Source organism: Cucumis melo, chromosome 10, assembly GCF_025177605.1.
Source record: "Cucumis melo cultivar AY chromosome 10, USDA_Cmelo_AY_1.0, whole genome shotgun sequence".
Classification (NCBI taxonomy): Eukaryota; Viridiplantae; Streptophyta; class Magnoliopsida; order Cucurbitales; family Cucurbitaceae; genus Cucumis; species Cucumis melo.
Window position 1 is genome coordinate 24,866,403 of NC_066866.1, and position 11,707 is coordinate 24,878,109.

An 11,707-nucleotide genomic window follows, 5' to 3' on the forward strand; every position below is an offset into this window, starting at 1 on the left:
GTCCGGGGCATTCCCGCTCGCGTTTTCTTGGGACGAGCACCGGAAGTCCTCGAGCTCAGCCCGTTTCCTTCGCTGCAAGTGCATTTCCAGTGGTTTCTGACACCGGACGAGCGTTCGCCACTCGTTGGAAGCTTCGGCAATCTTTTGGACCGTTTTGGGTCGCACCACAGTTCTCCCTCCAACGAGCTCGCTTCCCGACCTATACCTCCGGAAAACGTGTCAGGGAGCATGCCAGGAGTGTGGGTTGAAGTCCTCGGAGCACGAGACCCGAAGATCGAAAGACTTATGACCAATACGGAGCAAAGGGAAGAAACCGTCGGGGGACCGCTTTTTACCCCAGGACGAGAAAACTGAGTCCGGGGCATTCCCGCTCGCGTTTTCTTGGGACGAGCACCGGAAGTCCTCGAGCTCAGCCCGTTTCCTTCGCTGCAAGTGCATTTCCAGTGGTTTCTGACACCGGACGAGCGTTCGCCACTCGTTGGAAGCTTCGGCCATCTTTTGGACCGTTTTGGGTCGCACCACAGTTCTCCCTCCAACGAGCTCGCTTCCCGCACTTTACCTCCGGAAAACGTGTCAGGGAGCATGCCAGGAGTGTGGGTTGAAGTCCTCGGAGCACGAGACCCGAAGATCGAAAGACTTATGACCAATACAGAGCAAAGGGAAGAAACCGTCGGGGGACCGCTTTTTACCCCAGGACGAGAAAACTGAGTCCGGGGCATTCCCGCTCGCGTTTTCTTGGGACGAGCACCGGAAGTCCTCGAGCTCAGCCCGTTTCCTTCGCTGCAAGTGCATTTCGAGTGGTTTCTGACACCGGACGAGCGTTCGCCACTCGTTGGAAGCTTCGGCCATCTTTTGGACCGTTTTGGGTCGCACCACAGTTCTCCCTCCAACGAGCTCGCTTCCCGACCTATACCTCCAGAAAACGTGTCAGGGAGCATGCCAGGAGTGTGGGTTGAAGTCCTCGGAGCACGAGACCCGAAGATCGAAAGACTTATGACCAATACGGAGCAAAGGGAAGAAACCGTCGGGGGACCGCTTTTTACCCCAGGACGAGAAAACTGAGTCCGGGGCATTCCCGCTCGCGTTTTCTTGGGACGAGCACCGGAAGTCCTCGAGCTCAGCCCGTTTCCTTCGCTGCAAGTGCATTTCGAGTGGTTTCTGACACCGGACGAGCGTTCGCCACTCGTTGGAAGCTTCGGCCATCTTTTGGACCGTTTTGGGTCGCACCACAGTTCTCCCTCCAACGAGCTCGCTTCCCGACCTATACCTCCGGAAAACGTGTCAGGGAGCATGCCAGGAGTGTGGGTTGAAGTCCTCGGAGCACGAGACCCGAAGATCGAAAGACTTATGACCAATACGGAGCAAAGGGAAGAAACCGTCGGGGGACCGCTTTTTACCCCAGTACGAGAAAACTGAGTCCGGGGCATTCCCGCTCGCGTTTTCTTGGGACGAGCACCGGAAGTCCTCGAGCTCAGCCCGTTTCCTTCGCTGCAAGTGCATTTCCAGTGGTTTCTGACACCGGACGAGCGTTCGCCACTCGTTGGAAGCTTCGGCCATCTTTTGGACCGTTTTGGGTCGCACCACAGTTCTCCCTCCAACGAGCTCCCTTCCCGACCTATACCTCCGGAAAACGTGTCAGGGAGCATGCCAGGAGTGTGGGTTGAAGTCCTCGGAGCACGAGACCCGAAGATCGAAAGACTTATGACCAATACGGAGCAAAGGGAAGAAACCGTCGGGGGACCGCTTTTTACCCCAGGACGAGAAAACTGAGTCCGGGGCATTCCCGCTCGCGTTTTCTTGGGACGAGCACCGGAAGTCCTCGAGCTCAGCCCGTTTCCTTCGCTGCAAGTGCATTTCGAGTGGTTTCTGACACCGGACGAGCGTTCGCCACTCGTTGGAAGCTTCGGCCATCTTTTGGACCGTTTTGGGTCGCACCACAGTTCTCCCTCCAACGAGCTCGCTTCCCGACCTATACCTCCGGAAAACGTGTCAGGGAGCATGCCAGGAGTGTGGGTTGAAGTCCTCGGAGCACGAGACCCGAAGATCGGAAGACTTATGACCAATACGGAGCAAAGGGAAGAAACCGTCGGGGGACCGCTTTTTACCCCAGTACGAGAAAACTGAGTCCGGGGCATTCCCGCTCGCGTTTTCTTGGGACGAGCACCGGAAGTCCTCGAGCTCAGCCCGTTTCCTTTGCTGCAAGTGCATTTCCAGTGGTTTCTGACACCGGACGAGCGTTCGCCACTCGTTGGAAGCTTCGGCCATCTTTTGGACCGTTTTGGGTCGCACCACAGTTCTCCCTCCAACGAGCTCCCTTCCCGACCTATACCTCCGGAAAACGTGTCAGGGAGCATGCCAGGAGTGTGGGTTGAAGTCCTCGGAGCACGAGACCCGAAGATCGAAAGACTTATGACCAATACGGAGCAAAGGGAAGAAACCGTCGGGGGACCGCTTTTTACCCCAGGACGAGAAAACTGAGTCCGGGGCATTCCCGCTCGCGTTTTCTTGGGACGAGCACCGGAAGTCCTCGAGCTCAGCCCGTTTCCTTCGCTGCAAGTGCATTTCGAGTGGTTTCTGACACCGGACGAGCGTTCGCCACTCGTTGGAAGCTTCGGCCATCTTTTGGACCGTTTTGGGTCGCACCACAGTTCTCCCTCCAACGAGCTCGCTTCCCGACCTATACCTCCGGAAAACGTGTCAGGGAGCATGCCAGGAGTGTGGGTTGAAGTCCTCGGAGCACGAGACCCGAAGATCGAAAGACTTATGACCAATACGGAGCAAAGGGAAGAAACCGTCGGGGGACCGCTTTTTACCCCAGGACGAGAAAACTGAGTCCGGGGCATTCCCGCTCGCGTTTTCTTGGGACGAGCACCGGAAGTCCTCGAGCTCAGCCCGTTTCCTTCGCTGCAAGTGCATTTCCAGTGGTTTCTGACACCGGACGAGCGTTCGCCACTCGTTGGAAGCTTCAGCCATCTTTTGGACCGTTTTGGGTCGCACCACAGTTCTCCCTCCAACGAGCTCGCTTCCCGACCTATACCTCCGGAAAACGTGTCAGGGAGCATGCCAGGAGTGTGGGTTGAAGTCCTCGGAGCACGAGACCCGAAGATCGAAAGACTTATGACCAATACGGAGCAAAGGGAAGAAACCGTCGGGGGACCGCTTTTTACCCCAGGACGAGAAAACTGAGTCCGGGGCATTCCCGCTCGCGTTTTCTTGGGACCAGCACCGGAAGTCCTCGAGCTCAGCCCGTTTCCTTCGCTGCAAGTGCATTTCCAGTGGTTTCTGACACCGGACGAGCGTTCGCCACTCGTTGGAAGCTTCGGCCATCTTTTGGACCGTTTTGGGTCGCACCACAGTTCTCCCTCCAACGAGCTCGCTTCCCGACCTATACCTCCGGAAAACGTGTCAGGGAGCATGCCAGGAGTGTGGGTTGAAGTCCTCGGAGCACGAGACCCGAAGATCGAAAGACTTATGACCAATACGGAGCAAAGGGAAGAAACCGTCGGGGGACCGCTTTTTACCCCAGTACGAGAAAACTGAGTCCGGGGCATTCCCGCTCGCGTTTTCTTGGGACGAGCACCGGAAGTCCTCGAGCTCAGCCCGTTTCCTTCGCTGCAAGTGCATTTCCAGTGGTTTCTGACACCGGACGAGCGTTCGCCACTCGTTGGAAGCTTCGGCCATCTTTTGGACCGTTTTGGGTCGCACCACAGTTCTCCCTCCAACGAGCTCCCTTCCCGACCTATACCTCCGGAAAACGTGTCAGGGAGCATGCCAGGAGTGTGGGTTGAAGTCCTCGGAGCACGAGACCCGAAGATCGAAAGACTTATGACCAATACGGAGCAAAGGGAAGAAACCGTCGGGGGACCGCTTTTTACCCCAGGACGAGAAAACTGAGTCCGGGGCATTCCCGCTCGCGTTTTCTTGGGACGAGCACCGGAAGTCCTCGAGCTCAGCCCGTTTCCTTCGCTGCAAGTGCATTTCGAGTGGTTTCTGACACCGGACGAGCGTTCGCCACTCGTTGGAAGCTTCGGCCATCTTTTGGACCGTTTTGGGTCGCACCACAGTTCTCCCTCCAACGAGCTCGCTTCCCGACCTATACCTCCGGAAAACGTGTCAGGGAGCATGCCAGGAGTGTGGGTTGAAGTCCTCGGAGCACGAGACCCGAAGATCGAAAGACTTATGACCAATACGGAGCAAAGGGAAGAAACCGTCGGGGGACCGCTTTTTACCCCAGGACGAGAAAACTGAGTCCGGGGCATTCCCGCTCGCGTTTTCTTGGGACGAGCACCGGAAGTCCTCGAGCTCAGCCCGTTTCCTTCGCTGCAAGTGCATTTCCAGTGGTTTCTGACACCGGACGAGCGTTCGCCACTCGTTGGAAGCTTCAGCCATCTTTTGGACCGTTTTGGGTCGCACCACAGTTCTCCCTCCAACGAGCTCGCTTCCCGACCTATACCTCCGGAAAACGTGTCAGGGAGCATGCCAGGAGTGTGGGTTGAAGTCCTCGGAGCACGAGACCCGAAGATCGAAAGACTTATGACCAATACGGAGCAAAGGGAAGAAACCGTCGGGGGACCGCTTTTTACCCCAGGACGAGAAAACTGAGTCCGGGGCATTCCCGCTCGCGTTTTCTTGGGACGAGCACCGGAAGTCCTCGAGCTCAGCCCGTTTCCTTCGCTGCAAGTGCATTTCCAGTGGTTTCTGACACCGGACGAGCGTTCGCCACTCGTTGGAAGCTTCGGCCATCTTTTGGACCGTTTTGGGTCGCACCACAGTTCTCCCTCCAACGAGCTCCCTTCCCGACCTATACCTCCGGAAAACGTGTCAGGGAGCATGCCAGGAGTGTGGGTTGAAGTCCTCGGAGCACGAGACCCGAAGATCGAAAGACTTATGACCAATACGGAGCAAAGGGAAGAAACCGTCGGGGGACCGCTTTTTACCCCAGGACGAGAAAACTGAGTCCGGGGCATTCCCGCTCGCGTTTTCTTGGGACGAGCACCGGAAGTCCTCGAGCTCAGCCCGTTTCCTTCGCTGCAAGTGCATTTCGAGTGGTTTCTGACACCGGACGAGCGTTCGCCACTCGTTGGAAGCTTCGGCCATCTTTTGGACCGTTTTGGGTCGCACCACAGTTCTCCCTCCAACGAGCTCGCTTCCCGACCTATACCTCCGGAAAACGTGTCAGGGAGCATGCCAGGAGTGTGGGTTGAAGTCCTCGGAGCACGAGACCCGAAGATCGAAAGACTTATGACCAATACGGAGCAAAGGGAAGAAACCGTCGGGGGACCGCTTTTTACCCCAGGACGAGAAAACTGAGTCCGGGGCATTCCCGCTCGCGTTTTCTTGGGACGAGCACCGGAAGTCCTCGAGCTCAGCCCGTTTCCTTCGCTGCAAGTGCATTTCCAGTGGTTTCTGACACCGGACGAGCGTTCGCCACTCGTTGGAAGCTTCGGCCATCTTTTGGACCGTTTTGGGTCGCACCACAGTTCTCCCTCCAACGAGCTCGCTTCCCGACCTATACCTCCGGAAAACGTGTCAGGGAGCATGCCAGGAGTGTGGGTTGAAGTCCTCGGAGCACGAGACCCGAAGATCGAAAGACTTATGACCAATACGGAGCAAAGGGAAGAAACCGTCGGGGGACCGCTTTTTACCCCAGGACGAGAAAACTGAGTCCGGGGCATTCCCGCTCGCGTTTTCTTGGGACGAGCACCGGAAGTCCTCGAGCTCAGCCCGTTTCCTTCGCTGCAAGTGCATTTCCAGTGGTTTCTGACACCGGACGAGCGTTCGCCACTCGTTGGAAGCTTCGGCCATCTTTTGGACCGTTTTGGGTCGCACCACAGTTCTCCCTCCAACGAGCTCGCTTCCCGACCTATACCTCCCGAAAACGTGTCAGGGAGCATGCCAGGAGTGTGGGTTGAAGTCCTCGGAGCACGAGACCCGAAGATCGAAAGACTTATGACCAATACGGAGCAAAGGGAAGAAACCGTCGGGGGACCGCTTTTTACCCCAGGACGAGAAAACTGAGTCCGGGGCATTCCCGCTCGCGTTTTCTTGGGACGAGCACCGGAAGTCCTCGAGCTCAGCCCGTTTCCTTCGCTGCAAGTGCATTTCCAGTGGTTTCTGACACCGGACGAGCGTTCGCCACTCGTTGGAAGCTTCGGCCATCTTTTGGACCGTTTTGGGTCGCACCACAGTTCTCCCTCCAACGAGCTCGCTTCCCGACCTATACCTCCGGAAAACGTGTCAGGGAGCATGCCAGGAGTGTGGGTTGAAGTCCTCGGAGCACGAGACCCGAAGATCGAAAGACTTATGACCAATACGGAGCAAAGGGAAGAAACCGTCGGGGGACCGCTTTTTACCCCAGGACGAGAAAACTGAGTCCGGGGCATTCCCGCTCGCGTTTTCTTGGGACGAGCACCGGAAGTCCTCAAGCTCAGCCCGTTTCCTTCGCTGCAAGTGCATTTCCAGTGGTTTCTGACACCGGACGAGCGTTCGCCACTCGTTGGAAGCTTCGGCCATCTTTTGGACCGTTTTGGGTCGCACCACAGTTCTCCCTCCAACGAGCTCGCTTCCCGACCTATACCTCCGGAAAACGTGTCAGGGAGCATGCCAGGAGTGTGGGTTGAAGTCCTCGGAGCACGAGACCCGAAGATCGAAAGACTTATGACCAATACGGAGCAAAAGGAAGAAACCGTCGGGGGACCGCTTATTACCCCAGGACGAGAAAACTGAGTCCGGGGCATTCCCGCTCGCGTTTTCTTGGGACGAGCACCGGAAGTCCTCGAGCTCAGCCCGTTTCCTTCGATGCAAGTGCATTTCCAGTGGTTTCTGACACCGGACGAGCGTTCGCCACTCGTTGGAAGCTTCGGCCATCTTTTGGACCGTTTTGGGTCGCACCACAGTTCTCCCTCCAACGAGCTCGCTTCCCGACCTATACCACTGGAAAACGTGTCAGGGAGCATGCCAGGAGCGTGGGTTGAAGTCCTCGGAGCACGAGACCCGAAGATCGAAAGACTTATGACCAATACGGAGCAAAGGGAAGAAACCGTCGGGGGACCGCTTTTTACCCCAGGACGAGAAAACTGAGTCCGGGGCATTCCCGCTCGCGTTTTCTTGGGACGAGCACCGGAAGTCCTCGAGCTCAGCTTGTTTCCTTCGCTGCAAGTGCATTTCCAGTGGTTTCTGACACCGGACGAGCGTTCGCCACTCGTTGGAAGCTTCGGCCATCTTTTGGACCGTTTTGGGTCGCACCAAAGTTCTCCCTCCAACGAGCTCGCTTCCCGACCTATACCTCCGGAAAACGTGTCAGGGAGCATGCCAGGAGCGTGGGTTGAAGTCCTCGGAGCACGAGACCCGAAGATCGAAAGACTTATGACCAATACGGAGCAAAGGGAAGAAACCGTCGGGGGACCGCTTTTTACCCCAGGACGAGAAAACGGAGTCCGGGGCATTCCCGCTCGCGTTTTCTTGGGACGAGCACCGGAAGTCCTCGAGCTCAGCCCGTTTCCTTCGCTGCAAGTGCATTTCCAGTGGTTTCTGACACCGGACGAGCGTTCGCCACTCGTTGGAAGCTTCGGCCATCTTTTGGACCGTTTTGGGTCGCACCACAGTTCTCCCTCCAACGAGCTCGCTTCCCGACCTATACCTCCGGAAAACGTGTCAGGGAGCATGCCAGGAGTGTGGGTTGAAGTCCTCGGAGCACGAGACCCGAAGATCGAAAGACTTATGACCAATACGGAGCAAAGGGAAGAAACCGTCGGGGGACCGCTTTTTACCCCAGGACGAGAAAACTGAGTCCGGGGCATTCCCGCTCGCGTTTTCTTGGGACGAGCACCGGAAGTCCTCGAGCTCAGCCCGTTTCCTTCGCTGCAAGTGCATTTCCAGTGGTTTCTGACACCGGACGAGCGTTCGCCACTCGTTGGAAGCTTCGGCCATCTTTTGGACCGTTTTGGGTCGCACCAAAGTTCTCCCTCCAACGAGCTCGCTTCCCGACCTATACCTCCGGAAAACGTGTCAGGGAGCATGCCAGGAGCGTGGGTTGAAGTCCTCGGAGCACGAGACCCGAAGATCGAAAGACTTATGACCAATACGGAGCAAAGGGAAGAAACCGTCGGGGGACCGCTTTTTACCCCAAGACGAGAAAACTGAGTCCGGGGCATTCCCGCTCGCGTTTTCTTGGGACGAGCACCGGAAGTCCTCGAGCTCAGCCCGTTTCCTTCGCTGCAAGTGCATTTCGAGTGGTTTCTGACACCGGACGAGCGTTCGCCACTCGTTGGAAGCTTCGGCAATCTTTTGGACCGTTTTGGGTCGCACCACAGTTCTCCCTCCAACGAGCTCGCTTCCCGACCTATACCTCCGGAAAACGTGTCAGGGAGCATGCCAGGAGTGTGGGTTGAAGTCCTCGGAGCACGAGACCCGAAGATCGAAAGACTTATGACCAATACGGAGCAAAGGGAAGAAACCGTCGCGGGACCGCTTTTTACCCCAGGACGAGAAAACTGAGTCCGGGGCATTCCCGCTCGCGTTTTCTTGGGACGAGCACCGGAAGTCCTCGAGCTCAGCCCGTTTCCTTCGCTGCAAGTGCATTTCCAGTGGTTTCTGACACCGGACGAGCGTTCGCCACTCGTTGGAAGCTTCGGCAATCTTTTGGACCGTTTTGGGTCGCACCACAGTTCTCCCTCCAACGAGCTCGCTTCCCGACCTATACCTCCGGAAAACGTGTCAGGGAGCATGCCAGGAGTGTGGGTTGAAGTCCTCGGAGCACGAGACCCGAAGATCGAAAGACTTATGACCAATACGGAGCAAAGGGAAGAAACCGTCGGGGGACCGCTTTTTACCCCAGGACGAGAAAACTGAGTCCGGGGCATTCCCGCTCGCGTTTTCTTGGGACGAGCACCGGAAGTCCTCGAGCTCAGCCCGTTTCCTTCGCTGCAAGTGCATTTCGAGTGGTTTCTGACACCGGACGAGCGTTCGCCACTCGTTGGAAGCTTCGGCCATCTTTTGGACCGTTTTGGGTCGCACCACAGTTCTCCCTCCAACGAGCTCGCTTCCCGCACTATATCTCCGGAAAACGTGTCAGGGAGCATGCCAGGAGTGTGGGTTGAAGTCCTCGGAGCACGAGACCCGAAGATCGAAAGACTTATGACCAATACAGAGCAAAGGGAAGAAACCGTCGGGGGACCGCTTTTTACCCCAGGACGAGAAAACTGAGTCCGGGGCATTCCCGCTCGCGTTTTCTTGGGACGAGCACCGGAAGTCCTCGAGCTCAGCCCGTTTCCTTCGCTGCAAGTGCATTTCCAGTGGTTTCTGACACCGGACGAGCGTTCGCCACTCGTTGGAAGCTTCGGCCATCTTTTGGACCGTTTTGGGTCGCACCACAGTTCTCCCTCCAACGAGCTCGCTTCCCGACCTATACCTCCAGAAAACGTGTCAGGGAGCATGCCAGGAGTGTGGGTTGAAGTCCTCGGAGCACGAGACCCGAAGATCGAAAGACTTATGACCAATACGGAGCAAAGGGAAGAAACCGTCGGGGGACCGCTTTTTACCCCAGGACGAGAAAACTGAGTCCGGGGCATTCCCGCTCGCGTTTTCTTGGGACGAGCACCGGAAGTCCTCGAGCTCAGCCCGTTTCCTTCGCTGCAAGTGCATTTCGAGTGGTTTCTGACACCGGACGAGCGTTCGCCACTCGTTGGAAGCTTCGGCCATCTTTTGGACCGTTTTGGGTCGCACCACAGTTCTCCCTCCAACGAGCTCGCTTCCCGACCTATACCTCCGGAAAACGTGTCAGGGAGCATGCCAGGAGTGTGGGTTGAAGTCCTCGGAGCACGAGACCCGAAGATCGAAAGACTTATGACCAATACGGAGCAAAGGGAAGAAACCGTCGGGGGACCGCTTTTTACCCCAGTACGAGAAAACTGAGTCCGGGGCATTCCCGCTCGCGTTTTCTTGGGACGAGCACCGGAAGTCCTCGAGCTCAGCCCGTTTCCTTCGCTGCAAGTGCATTTCCAGTGGTTTCTGACACCGGACGAGCGTTCGCCACTCGTTGGAAGCTTCGGCCATCTTTTGGACCGTTTTGGGTCGCACCACAGTTCTCCCTCCAACGAGCTCCCTTCCCGACCTATACCTCCGGAAAACGTGTCAGGGAGCATGCCAGGAGTGTGGGTTGAAGTCCTCGGAGCACGAGACCCGAAGATCGAAAGACTTATGACCAATACGGAGCAAAGGGAAGAAACCGTCGGGGGACCGCTTTTTACCCCAGGACGAGAAAACTGAGTCCGGGGCATTCCCGCTCGCGTTTTCTTGGGACGAGCACCGGAAGTCCTCGAGCTCAGCCCGTTTCCTTCGCTGCAAGTGCATTTCGAGTGGTTTCTGACACCGGACGAGCGTTCGCCACTCGTTGGAAGCTTCGGCCATCTTTTGGACCGTTTTGGGTCGCACCACAGTTCTCCCTCCAACGAGCTCGCTTCCCGACCTATACCTCCGGAAAACGTGTCAGGGAGCATGCCAGGAGTGTGGGTTGAAGTCCTCGGAGCACGAGACCCGAAGATCGAAAGACTTATGACCAATACGGAGCAAAGGGAAGAAACCGTCGGGGGACCGCTTTTTACCCTAGTACGAGAAAACTGAGTCCGGGGCATTCCCGCTCGCGTTTTCTTGGGACGAGCACCGGAAGTCCTCGAGCTCAGCCCGTTTCCTTCGCTGCAAGTGCATTTCCAGTGGTTTCTGACACCGGACGAGCGTTCGCCACTCGTTGGAAGCTTCGGCCATCTTTTGGACCGTTTTGGGTCGCACCACAGTTCTCCCTCCAACGAGCTCCCTTCCCGACCTATACCTCCGGAAAACGTGTCAGGGAGCATGCCAGGAGTGTGGGTTGAAGTCCTCGGAGCACGAGACTCGAAGATCGAAAGACTTATGACCAATACGGAGCAAAGGGAAGAAACCGTCGGGGGACCGCTTTTTACCCCAGGACGAGAAAACTGAGTCCGGGGCATTCCCGCTCGCGTTTTCTTGGGACGAGCACCGGAAGTCCTCGAGCTCAGCCCGTTTCCTTCGCTGCAAGTGCATTTCGAGTGGTTTCTGACACCGGACGAGCGTTCGCCACTCGTTGGAAGCTTCGGCCATCTTTTGGACCGTTTTGGGTCGCACCACAGTTCTCCCTCCAACGAGCTCGCTTCCCGACCTATACCTCCGGAAAACGTGTCAGGGAGCATGCCAGGAGTGTGGGTTGAAGTCCTCGGAGCACGAGACCCGAAGATCGAAAGACTTATGACCAATACGGAGCAAAGGGAAGAAACCGTCGGGGGACCGCTTTTTACCCCAGGACGAGAAAACTGAGTCCGGGGCATTCCCGCTCGCATTTTCTTGGGACGAGCACCGGAAGTCCTCGAGCTCAGCCCGTTTCCTTCGCTGCAAGTGCATTTCCAGTGGTTTCTGACACCGGACGAGCGTTCGCCACTCGTTGGAAGCTTCGGCCATCTTTTGGACCGTTTTGGGTCGCACCACAGTTCTCCCTCCAACGAGCTCCCTTCCCGACCTATACCTCCGGAAAACGTGTCAGGGAGCATGCCAGGAGTGTGGGTTGAAGTCCTCGGAGCACGAGACCCGAAGATCGAAAGACTTATGACCAATACGGAGCAAAGGGAAGAAACCGTCGGGGGACCGCTTTTTACCCCAGGACGAGAAAACTGAGTCCGGGGCATTCCCGCTCGCGTTT